Source organism: Indicator indicator, chromosome 1, assembly GCF_027791375.1.
Source record: "Indicator indicator isolate 239-I01 chromosome 1, UM_Iind_1.1, whole genome shotgun sequence".
Classification (NCBI taxonomy): Eukaryota; Metazoa; Chordata; class Aves; order Piciformes; family Indicatoridae; genus Indicator; species Indicator indicator.
The window spans coordinates 609,183-631,463 of record NC_072010.1 but is presented as its reverse complement, the minus strand read 5'-3'; the positions used below and the strand labels follow the sequence as shown (position 1 = coordinate 631,463).

Here is a 22,281-nt window from a genome sequence, read left to right as displayed (position 1 = left end):
CCTAAACTGACCAACAAGGGATTCCATCCCATGGATGTCATCTTCGGGATTAAGCTGAGGCTATTCAGTCTGGAGAGGAGAAGGCTCTGAGGTGACCTTCTTGTGGCCTTCCAGGATCTGAAGGGGGCTCCAAGAAAGCTGGGGAGGGACTTTTGAGGGTGTCAGGGAGTGATAGGACTGGGGGGAATGGAGCAAAACTAGAAGTGGGGAGATTCAGATTGGATGTCAGGAAGAAGTTCTTTCCCATGAGGGTGGTGAGAGCCTGGCACAGGTTGCCCAGGGAGGTGGTGGAAGCCTCATCCCTGGAGGTTTTTGCAGCCAGGCTGGAGGTGGCTGTGAGCAACCTGCTGTGGTGTGAGGTGTCCCTGCCCATGGCAGGGGGGTTGGAACTGAATGATCCTTGAGGTCCCTTCCAACCCTGACAATTCTGTGATTCTATGATTCTAGGCTGAAGGATCACCAGGGTCAAGCTGCTTCTTCAATGGTCGGTGTCTGAGGAGGACTCTGTCCCTTCTGCCTTCTGTCCCAGTCCATGTGTTCCTGAATCCAGATCCAGAATCCAGCTCCTGAATCCAGTTCCCCTCTGCTGCTAAGTCCAGTCTGGGACTTCCCCAGTGCCTACCCACAGCATCAGTGATGAAGGTGACATCTCTGCCAGCAGGGGTTGGGTTCATTATTGGTTTTGCACAGGTTTTACTATATTTAATATTATTGTTATTATTTCCATCAAAAGTGGATTAGTTTCCCAACCCATCAGCATCTCTTCCTTATTCCCTTCTCTTTCCCTTTGGGAAGGCAGATTGTTGACAGCTTATCACTGGCTTAGTGGCCAGCCCTAACCCATGCCACCTGCCTACCATTTTTCACTGTAATGAAATTATTCTTCATGACAGCAAAATGCAGGTGATTGATGTTGGGAGATCTCGCTCAGGAAGACAAACACAGAACCTGGCAGAGGCATTTTACTTTCTTCAACTGAACCAACAGCTACCTGAGGGAATGGTTTGGGTTGGAAGGGACCTCCAAAGGTCACCCAGTCCAACCCCTTCTGCAGTAAGCAGGGATATCCTCAACTAGATCAGGTTGCCCAGAGCCATGCCAAGCCTCACCTTGAATATCCTCCACTAGATCAGGTTGCTCAGAGTCTTCTCGAGCCTCGCCTTGAATATCTCCAGGGCTGGGGCCTCAATTACCTCCCTGGGCAACCTGTTGCAGTGTTCCACCACCCTCATGGTGCAGAATTTGTTCCTAACATCCAATCTAAATCTCCTCTTCTCCAGTTTGAGAGCCATTCTTGCTCTCTCCACACAGTTTTGATACCAAAGTCCACAGCAACTCAAATACCTGCACAGCTGATACTACCAATCTGTAACTCAAGTGTAATGAGTAACCTGCAATGTTCACCAGAAGCATTATCAAGTGATTGATAACTAAAGGAAACACAAGAGCTGGAGCAGCTCAGACAGTGGCAAACGTGTGAGGAAGAAGACAGAACCAAACCTGGTAGCAAAGTGAACGTGGTGGATGTCTGATCTCAAGTGTGGAAGTGCAGGAGCAGCTGATGACTGATACAGATCCTCAGCCTCTTATCCACTGCCACCAAACACCCATCAGAAATGGCACAGATCATCATAGAATGATTTGGGTTGGAAGGGCTCTTAAAGATCATCTAGTTCCAACCCTCCAGCCATGGGCAGGGACACCTCCCACCAGCCCAGGCTGCCCAAAGCCTCATCCAACCTGGCCTTGAACACCTCCAGGGAGGGGACATCCACAATCTCCCTATGCAAACTGTTCCAGAGTCTCAGCACCCTCAGATAGAGCAGAGTGTTAGGAAAGGGCTCCAAAAGGGAGTTAAATTAATAATAATCTGTTGGCTCAAGCCATCTCTTCCATCTTTTATCTTTACCTGCTAGTGGAAAGCAAAAAACAGGCAAGGGAATTAAAAAACCACCCCTGGCTTTATGCTTAACTAACAAATTCTTGGCCAAAGACTTTGGCCACTTCTTTTTCACTGTGGGCAAAAGAACCAAGGAGCAAATGATAGAAGGATGAAAGTACAAAAGAGGAATCTGGAAATGTTCTCTCTGGGGTAATTTATGGCCAAAACAAAAACATTAGGGAAGGGCTTGGTGTGCTTTCTCATAAGACAGCAATCGAAACTCAGTTGATGTGCAGCAGGATGAGCAAAGGTTGATGTGCAATAAACCCTGGCTCCAGGGCCTGAAGGGGCCCTGCAAAAAAAAACCTGGGGAGGGACTTTTTACAAAAGCTTGCAGTGATAGGATGAGAGGGAATGAATTGAAGCTGCAAGAGTGGAGATTGAGGCCAGAGATTAGGAAGAAGCAGGTCTGGAATGGGTCTAGAGGACAGCCAGAAATATGGTCAGCAGGCTGGAGCACCTCTGGATGAAGCCAGGCTGGGAGAGTTGGGGCTGTTCAGCCTGGAGAAGAGAAGGTTCTGGGGAGACTGTGGAGCTGTATTTCAATATCTGAAGGGGACCTACAGGCAGACTGGGGGTGGACTGTTTAGAAGGGGCTTGGGGAGATAGGACAAAGCACAATGGTTTGAAACTGGAGCAGGGCAGATTTAGGTTGGACTTTTGGAAGAAGTTCTTCACAATGAGGGTGGTGAAACACTGGCACAGGTTGCCCAGGGATGTGATTGAGTCTTCATCCCTGGAAACATTCAAGATCAGACTCAATGTGGCCCTGGGCACCCTGATCTAGTTGGAGGTGTCCCTGCTGAGTGCAGGAGGGTTGGACAAGATGACCTTGGAGGGTCCCTTCCAACCCAATGCAATCTGGGAATCTGTAAAGAAGTTCTATCAGTGAGGGTGGGGAGATACTGGAACAGGTTGCCCAGGGAAGTTGTGGATGATTCCTCCCTGGAGGTGTTCCAGGCCAGGTTGGATGAAGACTTGAGCAACCTGGGTTAGTGTGAGGTATCCCTGTCCTTGGCAGGGGAGGTGGAACTGGATGATCTCTGAAGTCCCTTGCAACCCAAAGCATTCTATGATGATTCTATGAATGTGTCCTTCCTACAGCTTGGCTGCAAAAGCTCCCAACCTACCCCAAAGAAGGGATTTTAGATTTTTTTTTTTCCCTTAAAGGTGGAAATCAAAATTCCTTTATTACTGAGTCTGTACTCATAGAGGTAAAAAGATCAAGGAACAACATTCCTGCCTGGATGGGTTCCTGTGGGATCTGCCCTAAGTGATCCTGCTCTGGCAAGGGGGTTGGACTGGATGATCTTTTGAGGTCCCTTCCAACCCCTAACAGTCTGTGATTGCTACAGGAGTCTCCTTTTCTGGAGACTTTCAAGACCCACGTGGATGTGTTCCTGTGTGACCTGCCCTAAGTGACCCTGCTTTGGCAGGGGGTTGGACTGGATGATCTCTGGAGGTCCCTTTCAGTCCCTCCCATTCTGTGATCCTGTAATTCAGGCAAACGTGAAAAGAAAGTGGTGTAGAGTGAGGAGATTTAATTCCTGTGCTGAAGCAGTGGCCAGGGCAGTGTCCTCAGCACCCTTCCTTAACCCTCCTCTTCCTCCTCTGTTCAGAAGTCGATTGTTTAAGGAATTGTTTTCCACAGGGAGCATTAGAAAAACATGAGCAAGACTTTAATTTATCATTGATCCAAGGATAAATGCAAATCATTTTGAGGTTTGGGGTAGGTTTTGGGTTTTGGTGGTGTTTTGGTGTTTTGTTTTGGTGGTTTTTTTTTTCTTTCCACCCCCCTGATTAATATTCATGAGGATAATTTCACAAAGGCAGTTATAAAAACGATGCCACAGGCAGCTTGCAAATATAGTTGGGCTAACAGGGAGAGAGGAAATTCTCTTTTTCACCCCCAAAAAACGAGAGGGGGGAGGGATTTAAACCCATGGGGAACATTTATTGAACGATGCAGGGGGGTGGGGAGGGAATGGAGGGAGTTATAATATTTTAATCAAGTTATTCATTAGGGAATCCACCACCACAAAAAAAAAAAATAAATAAATAGTAAGTCATGAGTGTGGCAAAGCAGATAAGGTCAGACAAAAGATAAGTTCATTTGTTCTGGACAGGTGGCCAGTCTGCAGCTCCGTGCTGGCATCCAAAGCCCGCCCACAATAGCCCTAAAGACGATTATGCAAATGGTCCTTATTCCCTGCTATTTTCCCAGGAATGGGAGAAGGGCTCCGTGTGGAAGAAGCGATTGTTTCCCACTCATGTGGAAAACAAACCGAGAGAAAGAAGGGGAGGGGCCGGGAAGCAGGGAGATAGGGAGGAGGTAACCTTTGGAGCTAGGCTGGGCTTCTGCTGAGGAATGTTGGAAATGATCATAAACGGTGCCGGGGGCGGGGGGGCAACTGGCAGAGAGGGGTCAGAGCCAGAGTTCAGAGCCCAGGAAATGTATTCACAGAGTCACAGAATGTTAGGGGCTGCAAGGGACCTCCAAAAATCATCCAGTCCAACCTCAGTGTCAGAGCAGGAGCACCTAGAGCAGGTCACACAGGAACACCTCCAGGTGGGTCTTGAATATCTGCAGAGAGGGAGACTCCACAACCCCCCTGGGCAGCCTGTTCCAGTGTTCTGCCACCCTCACAGGGAAAAAAATCTTCCTCCTGTTTCCATGGAACTTCCTCTGCCTCAGCTTCCACCACTGCCCCTTGTGCTGGCACTGGGCATCACTGGGCAGAGCCTGGCTCCAGCCTCTGGGCACTCCCCCTGCACATCTTGATCCACAGCAATGAGGTCACCCTCAGGCTCCTCCTCTCCCAGCTCCAGAGCCCTCAGCTCCCTCAGGCTCTCCTCAGAAGGAAGATGTTCCACTCCCTTCATCATCTTTGTGGTTCTTCATACAAAACTCCTGGACATTTTCCCTTGTGTTCCACCCAAGGACAAAGCACTTGGAAGGTGGTGTGAATGGTGGGGCCAGCTGAGGCTTGGCTAGGACAAGATGGAAGTTTGGACAAAGTGGGCAGCAGATCACCCACAGGATCTCAGGATGCTAGGGGTTGGAATGACCTCTGTAGATCTTTGAGTCCAACCCCCCTGCCAGAGCAGGACCATAGAATCCAGCACAGGTCACACAGGAACACATCCAGATGGGGCTGGAAAGTCTACAGAGAAGGAGACCCCACAGTTCCTGGGGAGCCTGAACTTTGGCCACACTTCAGGCTCTTGAAGGATTCTTGGGGTTGTATATTTCCCAATTCCACAGCTTGATCGCAGAGTAGTTAGAAAATAAATATGAAATCTATGGCATAGGATGGCTTAGGGTGGAAGTGACCTCAGAGCTCATCTCCTCCAACCTTGCCCAGGGACACCTCTCAGCCACACTCAGCTGCTCAGGGTCTCATCCAGCCTGGCCTTGAACACTCCCAGGCAGGAGGCAGCCACAGCCTCCCTGGGCAGCCTGTGCCAGACTCTCACCTCCCTCCTGCTGAAGAACTTCTTCCTCAGCTCCAGTCTAACCCTGCTCTGCCTCACCTTCAAACCTCCATGTCCTGTCTCTACACAGCTTTAGGTGTAGTCCCTCTGCAGCCTTCCTGGAGGATCCCTTCAGCTATTGGAAGGAAGGCAGCTCCCTGTTCCCCCTGGAGTCTTCTCTTCTCGAGCTGAAGCCCAGCTATCCTCATAGCAGAGGTGCTCTAGCCCTTGGATCATCCTTGTGGCCCTCCTCTGGACTCACTCCAACAGTTCCATGTCCTTCTTATGCTGGGGACACCACTTCAGTCATGGAATCATAGAATCCTAGAATCAGTCAGGGTTGGAAGGGACCACAAGGCTCAGCCAGTTCCAACCCCCCTGCCATGGCCAGGGACACCTCACACTACATCAGGCTGGCCAGAGCCTCATCCAGCCTGGCTGCAAACACCTCCAGGGATGGAGCCTCAACCACCTCCCTGCACAACCCATTCCAGGCTCTCACCACTCTCATGGGGAAGAACTTCTTCCTCACCTCCAGCCTGAATCTCCCCACTTCCAGCTTCCAGTCACAGAATCACAGAATGGCAGAGGTTGCAGGAGACCTCTGGAGATCATTAATTCCAAGGCCCCTACTAGGGTAAGTTCACCTAAAGAAGGTCACACAGTCCTCCAGCCATTAGTAACTGAAATATGGTCTAGTAAAGTACAGCACCTTGGGCCACATCAGGACTAGTTTAGAAGTACATAATGATCACAGGCTCACAGGATCTCAGGGGTTGGAAGGGACCCAAAGAAATCATCGAGTCCAAATCCCCTGCCAGAGCAGGACCATACAATCGAGCTCAGGTCACACAGGAACACATCCAGATGGGGCTGGAAAGTCTCCAGAGAAGGAGACTCCACAACCTCTCTGGGCAGCCTGCTCCAGTGCTCTGTGACCCTCCCAGTAAAGAAGTTCCCCCTTGTGTTGAGGTGGAGCTTCCTGTGCTGCAGCTTACAGCCATTGCTCCTTGTCCTATCCCAGGGAGCAAGTGAGCAGAGCCTGTCCCCTCCCTCCTGATGCCCAGCTCCCAGATAGTTATAAGCATTTATTAAATCCACTCTAAGTCTTCTCCTTTCCAAAGCCCCAGGTCCCTCAGCCTCTCCTCATCAGGCAGTGCTCCAGTCCCCTAATCACCCTTGTGACAATGCTTAAGAAGTCCACAGAATGTGTCACTGAATCACTTTGGTTGGAAGGGACCCTTAAGACCTTTGAATGACCCTTCCAGCCCAATGCAATCTGGGAATCTGTAAAGGAATTCTATCAGTGAGGGTGGGGAGACACTGGAACAGGTTGCCCAGGAAGGTTGTGGATGCTCCCTCCCTGGAGGTGTTCAAGGCCAGGCTGGATGAGGTCTTGAGCAGCCTGGGCTGGTGGGAGGAGGTTGGAGGTTGGATCCCTTCCAATCCAAACCATTCCACGAATCCATGAACCTATGTTCAATCCTAAGTCAAAGGAAAGGACAACTCTATGTGGGTAAGGCTGGATACATATGCACAGAACAGCCTCAGAGGTTCTCCTGTCTAGACTGGAAGATATTTTTTGTTTCAAACATACTGAACACTTCTCAGAGAATCCATAGAATTGCTTCATCCAACCAATCTCCAACGCTACCAAGGCTGGTGCTAAACCATGGCCCTCAGTGCCACATCTCTGCCTCTTTGAAACACCTTCAGGGATGGGGATTTGACAAGTGTCCTCCAATGTCCAACCTAAACATCCTCTGGGGCAACTTGAGACCATTTCCTCTTGTCCTATCACTTGCTATTAGGGAGAAGAGACCAATCCCCATCTCACTCCAACCTCCTTTCAGGTTGTTGCAGAGAGCAATGAGGTTTCCCCCACTCAGCCTTCTCTTCTCCAGGCTCAACCCCCCCAGGTCCCTCAGCTGTTCCTCACCAGCCCTGTTCTCCAGACCCTTCACCACCTTTGCTGCCCTTCTCTGGACAGGCTCCAGCACCTCAATGTCTTTCTTGCAGGCCTCCACTCTTGCAGGGCCCTCTTTCTTACATGTCAGGACATGATCTAGCGGTCATGGAGATGCAGGGTAGAAGGTTGGAATTGATTATCTTAGAGGTTTCTAATTGATTACCTTAGGGTTTCCATGTCAAACACAGCTCCTTCTTTATGCTTTTCATCTCTCCTAACCATCAACTTTCCACCTATGTGCTCATCTAAATAACCCATCCACTCTTAAGCATCTTCAATGGTTCAGCAGGAGAGAAAAAACACTGTGGACAACACGAACCAGCAGCTTCCAATTGTATTAATTATGTCAGGTGTGATTAATTATCATTACAAAGCCATGACACTCCCACCCCGGGTATTAAACAGATGCAGAGCAGCAGAGAGGTTGTGGAGTCTCCTTCTATGGAGACTTCCAAGACCCATCTGGATGTGTTCCTAGGTGACCCTGCTTTGGCAAAGGGTTGGACTCAATGATCTCTGGAGGTCCCTTCCAACCCCTAACAGTCAGTGGTTAATGGAGCAGAAGTTGTAGCTGATAACCAACCTGTTCCACTAGCATGGTACAGGAGTGGCTGCATCAGCCCAGGGTAGCTTCTCCATCCATCACACCTGTCAGGGCCAAACCAGTTGTCTCCCATTGAGATCTGCCCCAGTAAGCAGCTTCATTCAAGCTGGGCAAGCACCACATGTTGTGATACTCAACTCAATGATCAGTCTTTATGATAAGACAGAGAGAATGGTTTCAAAAGGAGAACAGATTCAGGTTAGACACTAGGAAAAAAGTCTTCACTGTGAGGAACAGGTTGCCCAGAGAGATTCTGATGCACTATCCCTGGAGATGTTCGAGGCCAGGTTGGATGAGGTCTTCAGCAACCTGGTCTAGTGGAAGGTGTCCCTGCTGACTGCAGGGGGTTGGAATCAGATAATTTTAATGTCTCTTCCAACCCAAACCATTTTCTGATTCTAATACCTTTTACTCTTCCCATTCTAAACAATCCAAGTTTCCACAGCTGCTGCCAGGAGAATAAATAAGAAATCATCACCTGGTTAGCCTTGCTCAAATGAAAAATGAAATAAAGAATCTTTCCTCATGCCCAAAACCAAAATCATGGCAATCAGAGTCTCAAAGCTTGTTGAGTGTAACTTATAGGAGCAGTATTTAGGAGAAAGTTCAGGAGCAAGTCCAGAGGAGGCTACAAAGATGATCCAAGGACTCAGTCACCTCTGCTGTGAGGACAGGCTGAAGGAGCTGGGGATGTTCAGCTGGAGAAGCCCCCAGGAGTACCTCAGAGCTGCCTTCCAATAGCTGAAGGGATCCTGCAGGAAGGCTGCAGAGAGACTTTGGCTAAGGGAGTCTAGAGCCAGGCCAAGGGGGAAGGGTTTGAAGCTGAGGCAGAGCAGGGTTAGACTGCAGCTGAGGAAGAAGTTCTGCAGCAGGAGGGAGGTGAGAGTCTGGCACAGGCTGCCCAGGGAGGCTGTGGCTGCCTCCTCCCTGGGGGTGCTCAGGGCCAGGCTGGATGAGGCCTTGAGCAGCTGAGTCTGGCTGAGAGGTGTCCCTGGGGATGGTGTGAAGGTTGGAGGAGATGATCCCAGAGCTCCTTTCCAGCCAAAGCCACTCTATGATTCTATGATGATTCCATGATAATCACAGGATGTTAGGGATTGGAAGGGACCTCTGAAGATCATTGAGACCAACCCCTCTGACAAAGCAAGATCACCTCAGGCAGGTCACACAGGTACACATCCAGATGGGTGCTGGAATTCTCAAGAGAAAGAGATTGGTGATTAAAAGCCCAGCATTGGCATACCTGGAGTATTGCATCCCTCATAACAGAAAGGACATGGACCAGATGGAGCAGGTCCAGAGGAGGGCCAGGAAAATGCTCAGGGGGTTGGAGCAGCTCTGCTGTGAGGCCAGGCTGAGGGAGCTGGGGGTGTTCAGCCTGCAGAAGAGAAGGCTCCAGGGAGACCTCAGAGCAGCCTGCCAGGACCTGAAGGAGGCTACAAGAAGGCTGCAGAGAGACTGTTTGCAAAGGCCTGCAGGGACAGGAGGAGAGGCAATGGCTTCAAACTAGAGCAGAGCAGATTTAGATTGGATGTGAGGAAGAAGTTCTGCACCAGGAGGGTGGTGGAACACTGGCACAGGTTGCCCAGGGAGGTGGTTGAGGCTCCATCCATGGAGATATTCAAGGTCAGGCTTGACAGGGCTGTGGGCAACCTGATCTAGTTGAGGATATCCCTGATGACTGCAGAGGGGGATGGACTATGTGGCCTTTGGAGGTCCCTTCCAACCCAGACTTTTCTATAATTCTATGATTTAAAGACCAACACCTCCCTTGCTTCAAGGAAAACATAGACTCATAGAATTGTCAGGGTTGGAAGGGACCTCAAGGATCAGCCAGTTCCAACCCCCCTCCAAGACCTCACACTAGAGCAAGCTGATCATAGCCACATCCAGCCTGGCCTTCAAAACCTGCAGGGATGAGGCTTCTACCTCCTCCTTGGAGAACTTGTTCCAGTGTCTCACCACCCTGGGCAAGAACTTCTTCCTAACATCCAATCTGAATCTACCCATTTCTAGTTTTGCTCCATCCCCCGAGTGCTATCACTTCCTGACAGCCTAAAAAGTCCCTCCCCAGCTTTCTTGGAGCCCCCTTCAGATCCTGGAAGGCCACAAGAAGGTCACCTTGGAGCCTTCTCTTCTCCAGACTGAACAGCCCCAACTCTCTCAGTCTGTCCTCAGAGCAGAGCAGCTCCAGCCCTCTGCTCATCCTGGTGGCCCTTCTCTGGACACCTTCCAGCATGTCCATAGCCCTCTTGGAACAGAGGCTCCAGAACTGGATGCAGCACTCCAGGTGGGGTCTCAGCAGAGCTGAGCAGAGGGGGAGAATCACCTCCCTTGCCCTGCTGGCCACACTTCTCCTGCTGCAGCCCAGGCTCTGCTTGGCTTTCCAGGCTGCAAACTTTACAGGTCCTCACCCTGTCCCAGCCGTGGAATTTACATGAGTAAAGACAAAAGCTGCCCCACAGACAAAGAGGAGACTTCCTTTTAAATTCCATCTTTGCAGAAATTGGGGGTTTATGCCTCTTTTTACCTTCCCACCCCCTAACCCTGCTGCCAGGTTTCCCCAGCACACAAGCTCTGCTCTCCCACTTGCTGGAGGTTGGTTTCCATTTCCACTGGGCAGCTCTTCTCCATTCAGCTGCCGACAGCTGAAAGGCTTCCTGCTGCTCCTCCATTCAGAAGGATTTCTTGGCACTTTTTCTGCCATTCCTTCAAAGCCATTAAGAAAAAATCCTTCTCCCAGCACTGATACCATTGCTGTGATTTCCTCCTTCAAAGAACAAGTGCTGAGTGAAGGCTCCTGCTCCTGTGTGCAGCTTCAGCATTGCCTCCTGCCTGCCTAAATCACCTCCTGCTTATTTGGACTCTCCTTGGAATTTGGATCCTTCCTTTTTTTTCATAGAATCAGTAAATGGCTTGGAAGGGACCTTAAAGATCATCCAGTTGCAACCTCCCTGACATGGGACACCTCCCACCAGCCCAGATTGCTCAAGGTCTCATCCAACCTGGCCTTGAACTCCTCCAGGGAGGGGACATCCACACCCTCCCTGGGCAACCTGTTCCAGTGTCTCCTCACCCTCACTGCCAAGAATTCCTTCCTCATCTCCAGTCCCAATCTCCCCTCTCCCAGCTTCAATCCGTTCCCCTTCATCCTATCACTACAAGCCCTTGTCAAAAGTCCCTCCCTAGCTCTCCTGCAGCCCTGAAATGCAGCCCTAAGGTCTCCCTGAGCCTTCTCTTCTCCAGGCTGAACAACCCCAACTCTCCCACAGCAGAGGTTCTCCATCCCTCTGATCATCTTCATGACCCTTCCCAAAGCTATCAAGTGCTTTGCACTCCATTAGTTCCACTCTTGTCTTTCCTTCTTTTCTTGTAGGAAGCTCCTGCAGGACCAACCTACTGCTTCTGGGCCCTCTGTAGAGCTTCCAAACATCTTTCTGCTGTTGCTGGTGTCCTTCCTTGCTCTCAATGATTCCTTCCCCTTCAGCACTGACTTCAATTCCAGTGCTGCACTTCTGAGGTCTCTTATTTCAGGGTACAGCTCATTTCAGGTTCCTCTCCACCCTCCTCTCACCTCTTTTCCTACCCAGGCATTGCTGTAACTCCTCTTCCAACACCAACTGGCTGGGTCAATCTCTTGAATCTTTCTCCTTCTCCCCCTCCTCCAACTTATAAAACAATTTCCAGCTCAGCAGCTCCTTCTTCTTTCCCCACTTCTATCTCTTTGTCTCAGCCTCCATCAGCCCATCCTAGAATCTCATTTTTTATGCTGTTCCACAGCTCTTCACCATGCACTTCTTCTTTCACAAGAGACAAAATTCCACACACACAGAGACAGACACACACACACACACACAGACCCCTCCAACTCCTTTGTTTTCTTTCCTGTATCTGGCTCTTTCCATCTGTCCTTATCGTAGATCTTCACTCTTGACACTTTTTTGGTTGCTCTCAGCCTGGCTGATGCCAGCTTGAACTGCAGCTCTGGAGGTAATCCTGGGAGAGGAGAAGCCTTCAGCACAGGCCCTGATTCACTGCAAACTCCCCCCAGAGTCATCACTTCTTTTTACTTGTCATGTGCAACTCCCTGAGTCTTTAGAGGACAGGGATTGTTCCAGGGGCTGAAATTGCTCTTGGAAATGCTCAGGAATTTCAGACAGAATTGAAAAGGTAAGCACAAGCTTGGCTCAAATTAAACACAGCCATTTCCTACTTTAATTAAAGCATGCCTGCAGGTCATGGCAGCATTCGTGCTGCTCTGGGGGTTGTTTCTGCACACCAGGTAATTTTTTTTTTTGCCTCTGGGAACATCCCTGCCAGCTGTCATTGGATGTGACCTGCAGGACAGGCAGGGGATTCTGCTCCTCTGCTCTGCTGAGACCCCACCTCCAATCCTGCCTCCAGTTCTGGTGCCCTCAGCACAAGGACAGGGAACTGTTGGAGAGAGGCCATGGTCAGAGGGGTGCAGCACTTTCCCTACTGGAACAGGATGAGAGAGTTGGGGTTGATCAGCCTGGAGAAGAGAAGGCTGTAGGAGACCTTAGAGCAGCCTTGCAGTACCTGAAAGGGGCTGCAGGAGAGCTGGGGAGGGACTTTTGACAAGGGCTGGGACTGACAGGATGAGGAGCAATGGATTGAAGCTGGAAGAGGGGAGATTGAGACTGGAGATGAGGAAGAAATTCTTTGCAGTGAGGGTGGGGAGACACTGGAACAGGTTGCCCAGGGAGGCTGGGGATGCTCCATCCCTGGGGGTGTTCAAGGCCAAGTTGGATGAAGCCTTGAGCAACCTGGGCTGGTGGGAGGTGTCCTTGTCTATGGCAGGGGGGTTGGAACTGGTTGATCTTTAAGGTCCCTTCCAAACCAAATCATTCTATGGTTCTATGATATGACCAGGCAGAACTGGATTTAACTAAAGCTTCTTCTCTGTCATTTAGCAGACAGAACACATGAATTAGTATTGGTTTTTTCTCCAGGTGTGCACAAAATAGGTTGGCAGAAGGACAGAAAGCATCAAGAACATAAAAACAGATGGACAGAGACAACACAGCTTACTACAGGAAGAACAAACCCAGCCTGCTCTAAGAGAGTTCTACCCTGAGTCTTCTCCCCATCACCTTTTCTCCACCCACAAGGACCAGAAATCACATCACAGAATCAAGAATTTCTTCCTAATTTCCAGTCTAAATCTGCCCCAATCTAAATAATCTTCGGAGACATTTTTCAGTTCCTAAGTCACAGAATCCCAGAATGGAGGGGGGCTGGAAGGGACCTCTGAAGATCATCAAGACCAACCCCCCTACCAGAGCAGCTTCACACAGAGCAGGCTGCAGTGCTGAGGGTTCTCTCCTACTCAGGACTGCTGCCCAGGGAGGTTGTGGAAGCCTCCTCCCTGGGGGTGCTCAGGGCCAGGCTGGATGAGGCCTTGAGCAGCTGAGTCTAGGTGAGAGGTGTCCCTGGGCATGGTGAGTAGGTTGGAGGAGATGAACTCTGAGATCCCTTCCAATCTAAGGTATTCTATGATCCTCTGCAGTGATTCCAAACCCAGCTGGACATTGTGAAATTGGGCAACCTGCTTTAGAAGCAGAGTTGGACTAGATGGTCTCCAACCTGCTGTGGGTGCCCTGCTTTAGAAGCAGAGTTGGACTAGATGGTCTCCAACCTGCTGTGGGTGCCCTGCTTTAGAAGCAGAGTTGGACTAGATGGTCTCCAACCTGCTGTGGGTGCCCTGCTTTAGAAGCAGAGTTGGACTAGATGGTCTCCAACCTGCTGAGGGTGCCCTGCTTTAGAAGCAGAGTTGGACTAGATGGTCTCCAACCTGCTGAGGGTGCCCTGCTTTAGAAGCAGAGTTGGACTAGATGGTCTCCAACCTGCTGTGGGTGCCCTGCTTTAGAAGCAGAGTTGGACTAGATGGTCTCCAACCTGCTGTGGGTGCCCTGCTTTAGAAGCAGAGTTGGACTAGATGGTCTCCAACCTGCTGTGGGTGCCCTGCTTTAGAAGCAGAGTTGGACTAGATGGTCTCCAACCTGCTCTGGGTGCCCTGCTTTAGAAGCAGAGTTGGACTAGATGGTCTCCAACCTGCTGAGGGTGCCCTGCTTTAGAAGCAGAGTTGGACTAGATGGTCTCCAACCTGCTCTGGGTGCCCTGCTTTAGAAGCAGAGTTGGACTAGATGGTCTCCAACCTGCTGTGGGTGCCCTGCTTTAGAAGCAGAGTTGGACTAGATGGTCTCCAACCTGCTGTGGGTGCCCTGCTTTAGAAGCAGAGTTGGACTAGATGGTCTCCAACCTGCTCTGGGTGCCCTGCTTTAGAAGCAGAGTTGGACTAGATGGTCTCCAACCTGCTCTGGGTGCCCTGCTTTAGAAGCAGAGTTGGACTAGATGGTCTCCAACCTGCTGAGGGTGCCCTGCTTTAGAAGCAGAGTTGGACTAGATGGTCTCCAACCTGCTGTGGGTGACTCTGCTTTAGCAGGGGGTTGGGACCAGATGGTCTTCAGAGGTCCTTTTTAACCCCCACCATCTGTGATTCTCTTGCAGCCCATACACTGCCATGTCACCAGGCCTACATCCAAAACAAGACCTGCACACAGATGCTCATTTCTGCCCTGCTTTCCAATTCCTTGACCAATCCATCTGACTGAGCTACACAGCCACAGACCAGCACAGGACATGGTGCAGGACATGCTCCTGCTCCAGCCAACAACATGGAATGGGTTGGGATGGAATGGTCCAACCCCTGATTAGGGAAACAGAATCAAAGAATCATTTTAGTTGGAAAAGGCCTTTAAGATCCTCCAGTCCAACCATTCTCTAACCCTGCCAAGGCTGGTGCTAAACCATGGCCCTCAGTACCACATCTCCTCTTTTAAACACCTCCAGGGATGGGGATTCAACCACCTCCCTGGGCAGCCTGTGCCAGTCCTTGAGAAGCCTTTCAGTCAAGAAGTGTCTTCTAGTGTCCAAACTCAACTTCTCCTGGTGCAAGTTCAGGCCATTTCCTCCCACCCTATCACCTGTTAGCACAGGGAGGAAACCCACCCCAGCCTGGCTCCAACCTCCTTACAGGGACCTGTAGAGAGCCAGGAGGTCTGACAGAATCACAGAACTTAAGGTGTTGGAAGTGACCTCAAAAGATCATTGAGTCCAACCCCACTGCCAGAGCAGGATCACCTGGTGCAGGTCACACAGGAATGCATCCAGGTGGGTTTTGAGCATCTCCAGAGAAGGAGACTCCACAACCTCTCTGGGCAGCCTGCTCCAGGGCTCCAGCACCCTCACAGGGACAAGGTTTATCCTTATGTTCCTGTGGAACCTCCTCTGCTCCAGCTTGCCCCCATTGCCCCTTGTCTTTTCCTTGGACATCCCTGAGCAGAGCCTGGCTCTGTCCTCCCAACACTGTGCTGCACATCTTTATCAGCATGAACAAGGTCACCCCCCAGGCTCCTTTGCTCCAAGCTAAAGAGCCCTCAGCTCCCTCAGCCTGTCCTCAGAAGGGAGATGTTCCACTCCCCTCACCTTTCAACCACCAGTATTTGAGAACCCTTTCAGTCAAGAATTTTCTTCTAGTGTCCAACTTTAACATCCCCTGGGGCACCCTGGGGCCATTTCCTCTCATCCTATCACTTGTAACTAGGGAGAAGAGACCAACCCCCACCTGACCCCAACCTCCTTTTAGGGAGGTAGAGTGCAAGGAGGTCTCCCTTCAGCCTCCTCCAGACTAAACACCCTCACTTCCTTCAGCTGCTCCTCCCCAGCCCTGTTCTCCAGACCCTTCCCCAGCTTTGCTGCCCTTCTCTGGCCCCACTTCACCCCTCAATGTCCTTCTTGGAGTGAAGGGCACAAAACTGAACCCAGTACTCAAGGTGTGGCCTCACCTCTGGCGAGTCCAAGGGAACAGTCATTGTATGTCCCTTCTCTGGACACATCCCAGCCCCTCAGATGCATGCACAGAAGGCCATAAGGGTCTCCAACACTCAAGAGAGGGCTATCAAGCTGCTCACTGTGCATCAGTCAAAGGTTTCTGCTGCTCACCAAAGCTGTCCTGGTAAATAAGAGCTTTGGCCTCACAGCAAGGTGAATCATGTTTGAGTTTCCAGTTGTTCCAGGGAACTCAGCTGTTCATTCTTCAAATATTTTTTTACTCTCTGAGTATAATTTAGAGTTGTGTAAAAAAAAAAAAAAATAAATCAAGAAATCTTTGCTACAAGCCATAGGGAGAAGTTGAGGGGGGGAGGGAAGAAGAAACTCATTGTAAATAATCAGCTGCTCCTGGGAGACAGAGACCTCGCAGTGTGCCAAGGCAAATTAATCCCAGCCACAAAGATGTGACTGAAGCTTGAAGAAGTGAAAGAAAGCAGGGAAATGAACGAGATCACTTGGAGAAATAAACCCAACTGTCAGATGTTAAGACACTGCCTGATGTGTGCTGCAAAAGCAAGGTTTCTGCAGCAGGAAAATGCTCCTCACACGAATGCTGTGAGGGCAGAAAGAAGGGGAGCAGTGTACAGAGAGAGAGAGAGGAGAACACAGATGGGGTTCTGAAGTCTTGTTTTAAGCCAAAGCATCAAGAAGAATTTTTTCTTTTTTTTTTTTTTGGCACCAAAATGTGGTTTTAAAAAGATCTGAGATAGAATCTGAAGCAAAGAGAGCTGCATTCATATTGAAATCAGTGATTTTGAAAGGACAACTTTCCTTTGGCCAAGGGCAAGACTCGAATTTGCAGTCTGGTCTCATCTCACTGCTCAAACCTTTCTTTATCAGGTTTTGCATGTTGAGTCCTTTCAACAAATAGAGTTGGGGGGGAGGGTGATGCTGACCACCAGCCATCAAGCTCAGCTCTGCTGTGACTTCATTGACTTCTCCAGGGGTTAAGTCATTAGAAAACATTCAGATATCGTGGCAAATTTGCATAGTGCTGGCCAAACACAACACAAGGCAACAGATTTCCTACCTGGAAGCACATCAGCCAAACACAAAGACACCACTCAGAAAGGCAAGCAGAGGATGTGGTGAGTTAGCAGATACAGAAATGGGGCAGTTTGAGGGGCACAGAGAAGTGTTACTGAAGGCAAAATAGTCCAGAGATTGTCACAGTCTCACAGTGTATCAGAGGTTGGAAGGGACCTCCAGAGATCATCAGGTCCAACCCCCCTGCCAGAGCAGCAGCACCCAGGGGAGTCTGCACAGGAATGCATCCAGCTGGGGTTGGAAAGGCTCCAGAGAAGGAGACTCCACAACCCCCCTGGGCAGCCTGCTCCAGGGCTCTGTCATCCTCACACCAAAGAAGTTTCTCCTCCTGTTGAGCTGAAACCTTCTCTGTTCAAGTTTGTCTCCATTGTTCCTTGGCTTATCACTGTGCAGCACCCACAAGAGCCTGGCCCCCTCCCCTTGACACCCACCCCTCACACATTGAGAGACATTGATCAGATCCCCTCTCAGCCTTCTCTTCTCCACACTAAACAGCCCCAGGCCTCTCAGCCTCTCTTCCCAGGGGAGATGCTCAAGTCCCCTAAGCATCCTCCTGCCTCTCCCTTGGACTCTCTCCAGCAGCTCTCTGTCTCTCTGGAACTGGGGAGCCCCAAACTGGACACAGGATTGCAGCTGTGCTCTCAGCAGGGCAGAGCAGAGAGGTAGAAGACCTTCCCTAGCCCTGCTGGCCACACCTTTCCTGATACATCCCAGGATCCCATTGGCTCTCTTGGCCACAAGGGCACATTGTTCTGCCAACTGACTGAATTGACAGAGATTGACAGAGATAACATCACATCAGAGGCAGGTCAATGAACAAGGACATAGGAATGCACAAACACCTCCAGACCTGCCTCCAGCTCTGCTGTCCCTAGCACAAGAAGGACACAGAGCTGCTGCAGGGAGGCCAGAGGAGGCCACAAAGATGAGCCAAGGGCTGCAGCAGCTCTGCTCTGAGCACAGGCTGAGGGAGCTGGGGGTCTTCAGCCTGCAGAAGAGAAGGCTCCAGGGGGACCTCAGAGCTGCCTTGCAAGAGCTGTAGGGATCCTGCAGGAAGGCTGCAGAGAGACTTTGGTTAAGGCTGTCTAGAGCCAGGCCAAGGAGGAAGGGAGAGGGACTTTTCAGGTTCTGACATGATGTGCTATCGATGGGAATGAGGAGCAACTCACAGGACCAAACTGCTCCTCACCTTTAAAGCAGATCCTTGACACTTCTGCATTTAGTCTGTATTCCTTTCATTCACTCAGGAGGCCTTCTGGACCTACTGGAGAGACTCCACCAGAGGCTACGAGGATGATGAAGGGACTTGAACATCTCTGCTGTGAAGAAAGACTGAGAGCCCTGGGGCTGTTTAGTCTGGGGAAGAGAAGGCTGAGAGGGGATCTGATCAATGTCTATCAGTATCTGGGGAGTGGGGGTCAGGATGAAGGTGCCAGGCTCTGTTTGGTGGTGCTCAGTGAGAGCACAAGAAACAATGGGTACAAGCTGGGACCCAGGAGGTTCCACCTCAGCATGAGAAGAAACTTCTTTGGTGTGAGGGTGCTGGAGCCATGGAGCAGGCTGCCCAGAGAGGTTCTGGAGTCTCCTTTGATTTTCATCTTGATGCATTCCTGTGTGACCTGCCCTAGGTGATCCTGCTTTGGCAGGTGTGTGGGAGGAGTTGGTCTGGATGACCTCTGGAGGTCCTTTCCCACCCCTATCATTCTATGATTCCATGAGTCAGTGAAACTTGAGCACAGCCAGCAGCCAGATCACAACCACCACACACCCAAGGTCATCCTGACAGGGAAGGTGCTCTGTGCCTTGGTGTTTTCTATGACTCTTTGGCCATGTATCTGCACTTAAGAAGCAAATCCATCTTCCAGACACCCTGAAAGGCAGCAGTGGCAGCTCTTCATTTTGCTTTTTCATTCTCCACTCCCACAGCAGTGACATTTCTGGGCACTTGGCCAAATGATATTTAATTAAAATCCATCCTGCTCTGGATTCTTTAGTAACTTGGTTACCAGCTCCACTGACCAGCTATGCTCTGAGAGGAATTTAATAAAAACTTGGCTTTCTCTTCTGTTTGCAGACCCAGTGACAGCATCACTTGGAGCCCAGAGCCAGCTGAGTAATGCAATTTGCTTTAAAAACCCTCAGAGAGGTAAAAATCCTGATAGATGTGAGACAGAAAATGGCCCAAATCAGTGGAGTCTTGAGAACACCCAGGTGGTAAAATGCTGCTGCTTTGACTTTGCTGTTTGCCCTGGTGAGGCTACATCTGGACTCCTGGGTGCAGTTCTGGGCTCTCCAGTTCAAGAGAGAAAGGGAATTACTGGAGAGAGTCCAGCAGAGACTGGGAAGATGCTGAGGGGCCTGAAGCAGCTCTGTGAGGAGCAAAGGCTGAGAGCCCTGGGGCTGAGAGCCTGCAGAAGAGCAGCCCCAGAGGGGAGCTGAGCAATGCTAGAGGGTGGAGGTCATGAGGAGGGACCAGACTCTTCTCAGTGGTGTCCAATGATGGGGCAAGGGGCAACAGCTACAAACTGGAAGCCAGGAGCTTCCACCTGAACGTGAGGAAAAATTTCTTTGGTGTGAGAGTGCTGGAGCCCTGCAGCAAGCTGCCCAAAGAGGTTGTGGAGTCTCCTTCTCTGGAGACTTCAAAAACTCACCTGGATACATTCCTGGGCAACCTGAACTAGGTGATCCTGTGTTGACAGGAGGGTTGAATTAGATCACAGAATGGTTTGGGTTGGGACTTCCAAAGGTCTTCTAGTTCAAACCTCCTGTAATAACCAGGGACTTGCTCCACCAGTTCAGGTTGCTCATAGAATCCTAGAATCAGTCAGGGTTGGAAGGGACCACAAGGCTCAGCCAGTTCCAACCCCCCTGCCATGGCCAGGGACACCTCACACTACAGCAGGCTGCCCAGAGCCTCATCCAGCCTGGCTGCAAACACCTCCAGGGATGGAGCCTCAACCACCTCCCTGCACAACCCATTCCAGGCTCTCACCACTCTCATGGGGAAGAACTTCTTCCTCACCTCCAGCCTGAATCTCCCCACTTCCAGCTTTATTCCATTCCCCCTAGTCCTGTCACTACCTGAGAGCCTAAAAAGTCCTTCCCCAAGGCTCAGAGCCTTGTCAAGCCTCACCTTGAATATCTCCAGGGACAGGGCCTCAACCACCTCCCTGGGCACCCTGTCGGAAGTGTTCCACTACCCTCATGGGTGATGATCTCCAGAGGTCCCTTTCAGTCAAGAAGTGTCTTCCAATGTCCAACCTCAACCTCCCCTGGGGCACCTTGAGCCCATTTCCTCTCATCCTATCATTTGTAACTAGGGAGAAGAGACCAACTCCCACCTGACCCCAACCTCCTTTCAGGGAGGTAGAGAGCAAGGAGGTCTCCCTTCAGCCTCCTCTTCTCCAGGCTCAACACCCCCAGTTCCTTCAGCTGCTCCTCCCCAGCCCTGTTCTGTAGACCCTTCCCCAGCTTTGTTGCCTTTCTCTGGACCTGTTCCAGACCTTCAATATCCTTCTTGGAGTAAGGAGCCTAAAATTGAACACAGTACTCCAGCTTGGCCTCACCAGTGCTGAGTGTAGGAGGACAACCACTTCCCTGGTTCTTCCTTTTACACTGCTCCTGATCCAGGCTTGGATGCTCTTGGCCTTCTTGGCCAACATCAGGCCAGATGTACACCCTAAGGATCAATCTGAGGCAATCTACTGCAGTGCTGTACTTCACTTGGCAAAAAAGAACTCTTGGAAGTTTGATTATCTGCATAACTTCATTATTAAGAGGATCCTGATCCAAATTTTCAGTAACAAACTGATACTTTAGCAAGATTTCAACACTTTGCTTTCTCTCCAACTTCTGCTGCTTTTTGGCTTCCAAATTCTAGGCTCTCAGAACAGTAATTCTCATCTTCATGATGTGGCACAATGCCCATAACTAAACTGCAGATCCTTCCACCTCTGAGCAAGTAAGAAACTCAATAAACCCAGTTACAACCACCTGAATAAACCCAGCTACAACCACCAAGCTAAGTATTCATCTGCAGAAATTATTGTCACACACCCCCAGCATGGTGAGGTGGGAAGGGACCTCTGGAGCTCCCCCAGTCCAAGCCCCTCCTGCTCCAGCAGGGCCCCCACAGCAGCTTGCCCAGGAGCACAGTGCCCAGGGGGGGTTGGAAGCTCTCCACACAAGGAGACTCCACAACCTCTCTGGGCAGCCTGCTCCAGGCCTCCAGCACCCTCACAACAAACAACTTTCTCCTCATCTTCAGATGGAACCTCCTGGGTTTCAGTTTGTGCCCATTGCCACTTGTCCTGTCCCTGGGCACTACTGAGAAGAGTCTGGCCTCATCCTCTTGACCTCCATCCTTTAGATATTTATCAAGAATGCCAGGTCGGAAGGGACCCCAAGGATCATCTGGTCCATCCTAGGTGATGGTGGAGTTGAAATGAGCTGGCCCAGCACCCTGGCAAGCTGAGTCTCCAGACTGTCCAGTGCAGGGGAATCCACTGCTTCCCTGGTGATTTGGTGATTCCAATGTCTAATTGGAAGCTGGAAGCTGATTTAAAGCTGGAAGTGGGGAGATTCAGGCTGGAGGTGAGGAAGAAGTTCTTCCCCATGAGAGTGGTGAGAGCCTGGAATAGGTTGTGCAGGGAGGTGGTTGAGGCTCCATCCCTGGAGGTGTTTGCAGCCAGGCTGGATGAGGCTCTGGGCAGCCTGATGTAGTGTGAGGTGTCCCTGGCCATGGCAGGGGGGTTGGAACTGGCTGCTCCTTGTGGTCCCTTCCAACCCTGACTGATTCTAGGATTGTTCTCATGGCCAAACATTTTCTTCTGCATTTTAGGGTCTTCTTTCAATCTTCTCCAGGCTCAACAGCCCTTGGTCTCTCAGCCTTTCCTCCTCACAGAGATGCTCCAGGCACTTCATCATCTTTGGAGCCTCCATTGGACTCCCTCCATTAGTTCCCTGTCATTCTTAAACTGGGCAGCCCAGAACTGGACACAATACTCCAGGTGTGGCCTCACCAAGGCAGAGTAAAGGGGGAGAAGAACCTCCCTTGACCTGATGGCCACCATTCTCTTAATGCACCCATTAAGATCTTTTCTCAGTCTGCTCTATTCCAGGCTAACTTTATAGTCAATGGTTTGGATATCAGGAAAACCATAAAATACCTGACAAAGCCCTGACTGGATCTAAAGAGCAGCACCAAGGGGGGCCCTGCTCCTCCATCCCCCAGTGCTGAACACACACCATGATGATCCCATCAGTCAAGCCAGGCTGCACTGGGGTCACACCAAGGCTAAATCCCAGCCATGCTTCCTCAGCACATCCTAA

The 22,281-nt window shown here is 50.6% G+C and overlaps 1 protein-coding gene across 1 annotated transcript in view; it reads right to left on the bottom strand.

Annotated features, from left to right (window-relative positions):
• FCHSD2 (FCH and double SH3 domains 2) overlaps positions 1 to 22,281 on the bottom strand; it is a 244,621-nt gene that overhangs the window by 133,171 nt on the left and 89,169 nt on the right. The gene's annotated exons all lie outside the window — the stretch shown is intronic.